The sequence below is a fragment of the Dermacentor silvarum genome, chromosome 9 (assembly GCF_013339745.2).
Source record: "Dermacentor silvarum isolate Dsil-2018 chromosome 9, BIME_Dsil_1.4, whole genome shotgun sequence".
In the NCBI taxonomy this organism is placed as follows: Eukaryota; Metazoa; Arthropoda; class Arachnida; order Ixodida; family Ixodidae; genus Dermacentor; species Dermacentor silvarum.
In genome coordinates this window covers 114,756,220-114,761,883 of record NC_051162.1, presented here as the reverse complement: position 1 = coordinate 114,761,883, position 5,664 = coordinate 114,756,220, and the positions used below count along the sequence as shown (strand labels likewise).

The window sequence follows — 5,664 nt, the reverse complement described above, 5'->3', positions numbered from 1 at the left end:
TTCATTCGGTATTTCTTATGTGATGGCCGCGGATATAAACCATAACACTATGTTGCTCCGTATGTCAACTTCACCGCATGATCAGCACTAGGGGACACTTTACGAACGCATTTCCTTGGTTGTACACCATCCACTCATGGGAAAAATAGCCACTAGGTTCGGTGTCATGCGTGTCAGATCAGCGTGAGAGCACCATGGAGGCGTACCGAAGCGAGCACTTGAAGGAAAGTGCTTAACAAAAGAAATAATTACCTCTTTCACATTAAGAGTGGCCAAAACAGACATGGAGAAGTGCACAGGGGAAGATAGAATATTGCATTGGGGAGTGTACCGTGCATTTGTCAATGTCTGCGGGTTCAGGAGTTTCTAGATTCGTCAGTAACTGCGGAGTGTAGGGATACACTTTGGCTATAGCGTTTGTGAGTGCGAGAAGTAACGCCTCCTAAACCCGCACGGGCATCTTCTTCAACAGCCGTTTGGGGTGTTGTGACACCACGGACCCAAGCACAAGGGGTTTGGACCCTCCTGCGGTTAGCAATGCGTCGTTTAGCCGTGTCCGGGGGAAAGGAGCTGCCGGGGATTTAGCCGATGGTATGTGCTTCGACAGTTAAGGCCCCTCTGTAAAGGCAACGCACCCTTTTGGCCTTGGTTTCACGTAGACGGCACCGCCGGACAGAACCATCCGTGGTAAATCGGTAGTTGCCTTTTCCTGTCCTCTTCGTGAATCTTTGGCTTTCTCTGTACCTTTCTATCTTTACTGTATTCTACTCACTTCTTTATTACTTCGAATTTTCCTGAGAGCGAGGGTAACCTTGTGTGAAATAGCCAACCTAGGTATTATCATATTATGCTGTAGTGGCTGTGTACAGGTGGTCCTGGCCGGCTTTATATATAGTACAGTATATTGTCACGTCCCCCTGTTGGGCTTTGTGCTTAGCGGCTGGCACAGCTGCCAAATTTTATTCATTTTATGACTTCAAGATCATACCGCAAGCTTCTTGTTCACCGATGAATGTTTGCTCTGTAGTGGGGAAGAGAGTCCGCAGCCATTGAGAGAGGAGGACGAAGTCCAGCAGCCCGGAGAGCGCGAGACAGCGACCGACGCTCTTGAGACAAGGCTGTTGCGTAGCCCTAACTGCTGTATAAATAAACCCCCTCACAGTTTGGTGGAGGTGCGGGGTATCGATCCCAGTCTCCCAACCTGGAACTACGAAGCCGTACCTTACCTCCAGCGTCAGCGATGGCGGAAGAAACCACCACGCAAGGCTCCTCTCAGACTCAAGCCATCGTCTGTCCCGGCGTGCTTCCTCAGCGTCACCCACCGATATTCAGCGGGACTGATGATCAAGACGTCGAGGACTGGCTGACAACTTATCAGAGGGTAAGCGCAGTCAACAAATGGGACGATGCGACTAGGCTGACCAATGTAATCTTTTACTTGACCGGCGTCGCCAGTCTCTGGTTCCGGAACCACGAAGCGGAGATTAATAACTGGGCCTCGTTCAAAACAAAGTTTTCGGAAATCTTCGGCCGCCCCGCGGTACGCAAACTCCGCGCAGAACAGCGACTTCGTGAACGTGCTCAACAACCCGGTGAGAACTTCACCAGCTATATTGAAGACTTCGTCGACTTGTGTAAGCGTTTAAACCCGTCGATGCACGAGTGGGACAAGATCAAGCAAATCCTCAAAGGAATAGCTGATGACGCATTTCAAATGCTATTGGCAAAAGACCCACAAACCGTCGCCGATGTCGTCAACTTGTGCCAGAGTTTCGACGAATTGCGCAAGCAACGCGCCCAAACTCGCCGCCCTCTGGAACAGAACGACTCGATCGCGGCGTTGACTTTGGGCGACCAGAATGCACTGTTGCTCCGACCGAGGTACACACGGATGCTAGTGGGATCGGCCTTGGCGCTGTCCTCGCCCAACGTAAGCCGGGCTTCTCTGAGTACGTTGTTGCCTATGCGAGTCGTGCCCTTACCAAGGCAGAGTCCAAGTACTCGGTTACCGAGAAGGAATGTTTGGCAATTGTTTGGGCGTTGCAGAAATTCCGCCCATACTTGTATGGCCATTCGTTTGATGTCGTCACCGATCATCATTCGCTCTGTTGGCTGGCTTCACTGAAGGATCCGTCAGGTCGACTTGGACGCTGGGCGCTTCGTCTACAAGAATTCGATATTCGCGTCATTTACCGCTCAGGACGCAAGCACGCCGACGCTGACGCACTTTCCCGCTCGCCCCTGCCTTGTGACGTCGTGCCTCTTTCCCTTTCCGCGACTTCCTGTGCTAACATCGATATCACTGACATGCCTTCAGAACAGCGCAAGGATCCCTGGATCGCCTCACTGATCGACGTTCTCTCTATGCCTTCGACGACACCAGCCCCACAGCTCTCTCGTGCCCTTCGTCGCCAAGTACCTCATTATGCGCTCCGGGACGCCATGTTGTACCGCCGCAACTACCAGCCCGATGGTCGAAAGTGGCTTCTTGTTATACCTCGCCATTTGCGCTCCGACCTGTGCACGCACTTTCACGCAGACCCACAAAACGCGCATGCTGGCGTTTTGAAAACGTATGATAGACTGCGCCAGCGATTCTACTGGCGTGGAATGTACACATACGTCCGCAAGTACATTTGTTCCTGCATTGAGTGTCAACGCCGGAAAACAACTTGTCACACGCCTGGCCCCTTACAACCTTTGCCGTGTCCCGCTCGCCCGTTTGATAGGATCGGCATCGACCTGTACGGACCCCTTCCTTCCACCCCTGCGGGCAATCGGTGGATTATTGTGGCCGTCGACCATCTCACTCGATATGCCGAAACCGCCGCTCTTCCAACAGCTTCAGCTCGTGATGTTGCCTTATTCATGTTGCGCAGCTTCGTTCTTCGCCACGGTGCGCCACGCGAGCTGCTTAGCGACCGAGGGCGTGTGTTTCTTTCTCAAGTCGTCCAAGAGCTTCTTAGTGAGTGCAATATCATTCATCGCACCACTACAAGTTATCATCCGCAGACTAATGGCTTGACGGAACGCTTTAACCGAACACTCGGTGATATGCTCTCCATGTACATAGCCTCCGACCATTCTAATTGGGACTTCGTGCTTCCGTTTGTGACATATGCCTACAACACAGCCACGCAAGCCACCACTGGATTTTCACCTTTCTTTTTACTATACGGACGTGAGCCATCTTCCACACTGGATACTATACTTCCATACCGCCCGGATGCATCCGAATACCGCCCAGCCTCAGAACTTGCTCAATGCGCCGAAGAGTGCCGCCAACTCGCACGCTCATTTACATCAGTGACACCAGGTCTTCAAAAAGAGCGCCTTGACTCGGCTGAACCTACCCCTACCTTCCCTGTTGGCTCGTTCGTGTGGCTTTCAATTCCATGCCCCACCCCTGGTCTCTCCCGCATGTTTGCAGCGAAATATCACGGTCCCTACCGGATCATTGAACGCACATCGCCGGTGAACTACGTTGTCGAGCCTGTGACACCTCCCACCGACAGACGCTGCCGCGGTCGTGAAACAGTCCACGTGAGCCGCTTAAAGCCCTACTACGACCCTCTGGTGCTTGCCTCACCTTGAGTCGCCAGGATGGCTCCTCTTCGCCGCCGGGGCCAATGTAGTGGGGAAGAGAGTCCGCAGCCATTGAGAGAGGAGGACGAAGTCCAGCAGCCCGGAGAGCGCGAGACAGCGTCCGACGCTCTTGAGACAAGGCTGTTGTGTAGCCCTAACTGCTGTATAAATAAACCCCCTCACAGTTCTTTTTTCAGCAACAAAGAAATTTTTCCGCATTTTCGCGTGATTCATACTAAAAGCCCCCCAAAAGACAGTAAGAACTCAACACATTCCCTTGCCGAAAGTGCCTCACCGATACTCTGGGCCCCGGACATAAAGTTATGAAAATGGCCAGTGGCGACCCTGTCCTAAAACATTGTCGGAAAGTCCAGCTTCACAAATTGACAAATATCGATGGTGTGAATGCAATTAAAAGACGAGGGCAATAGGGGAAGACGAGACACACATAGCCCAACTATGGTGAAGACGGGGCAGATAGCGATTCTCATCTCGGCATTGGGTTCGAAGCTTATCGACGTACTGAGTGGGCGTTGGACTCCGCGGAAGGTGAGCCAGTTTACCTACGCGGAAACGCAGTGATGGAATTGCTGCTCCAATGGCTTCAAACTGCTCCAGAAAAGAAGTGCTGCTACATGCTGCTCCAAACTGCTATTTTTGGTTGTAACGGATCCGAACCTGCTCCGAAATGGCGCTGGAAAATTGAAGACGAGGAACTTAAACTGGTGAAATGTGTGGTGAAATGTGACAGATTACTTCGATGTCATGCTGATTACCAACTGCTGCAGTGGAAACTGTGATATGTGACTGATTACTTTTACACTATGTTGCTCAGCTTTATCGGTATTAATATGATGTCTGCCACAAGAACTGGCATTTAAAAAGAATGGTAGACTCTGCGGTAATGCAGTTCCACTCAACGTTAAAGCTGGGCAAGTGTGGAGCAGTGATTCTCCGGTGTTTCCCTTGTGTTTATATTGTTTTATCCTGGGTTCATCTCGTGTTTACCTATTCTTTTCACAATGTTGGGTTAGCTTGCCTGCGCTGGCGAGCAACTTCAGCTTATCGGCCACGCACCGCTTAATCAACCCTGCGTCGGCACTGCCTTTCATGGACGAGCGTCCGCTGTTGCTCCAAGCGTTTTTGCAGCGTAACCTGTTATGAGCTCATTCCAATAGCCGTTTCAGGTGGCGGTGGTGTCCGCCTCCGCCACCGGTGTCCGGTGTCCGTCGCAGTTATTAGCGGGAATGAGACAATAAAAAAGAAAAGTTAACGCCATCATCGAACCCAAGCACGCTGCGCGGGAGCCCGCTACTCTACCAGTGAGCCACGCCAGCGTTTGCCAGCTGGCAGCGGGAAAACATCCTGTAAACGCGTGCTCGCGCACGAGGAGACACGCAATGTGACATTCGGACCGCGTAGCGTCGATGCGTGCACACTTTAAATTGCAGTTGCATATCAACGCGACAGCGTTATGGGCCCCGTGTCGCAGAAAATTCGGCGTCGGCAACCGGCGTCGGCGTGCGATGTCGACGGGTGGCGCAGACATCGAGAGAAAAACATCCCCAATCACCCCGACCGCACAGGCCCTCCACGTGGTGCAAGATTTTGGTGAAGAAAAATTAATTTCTCAGTGAAATCCGTCAGAAAATTGGTAATACGGGTAAAATAGTACACATTAGGGGTATGGAATCCCTAGGCTTGAAGAGCAAGTCCTATGTATTGATGTTACTTCCGATCCCGAAAAGAGCTTCAGCAGCGTAGGCTGTACACTGGATTCCAGTTTAAATAAAAAGACGCGGTCTTCAATGTGAGATTAGAATGTGGTTATATGTTTTTTTATTTATTTATTTAGTACATACTGCAGAGCTTTCGGTCCAAGCATAGGGGCAACCGAATACATACAAAACGAGAACAAATTTGGAACAAGCAAGTACAAAATTATACAATATTTAGTCACACTGTGTCTGTAAACTGTCGTTCCAGTCTGATATTGTTCTGGGAAAAAAATAGAAAATTTAAACGTGTCAGTTCGAGCATAATAGGGTGTTAGTGAGTCCGGATGATGCTGTCTTGTGT

At 50.9% G+C, this 5,664-nt stretch overlaps 1 protein-coding gene across 2 annotated transcripts in view; it reads right to left on the bottom strand.

Annotated features, from left to right (window-relative positions):
- Positions 1–5,664, bottom strand: part of LOC119464125 (rab-like protein 2A) — a 411,477-nt gene that overhangs the window by 135,839 nt on the left and 269,974 nt on the right. The gene's annotated exons all lie outside the window — the stretch shown is intronic.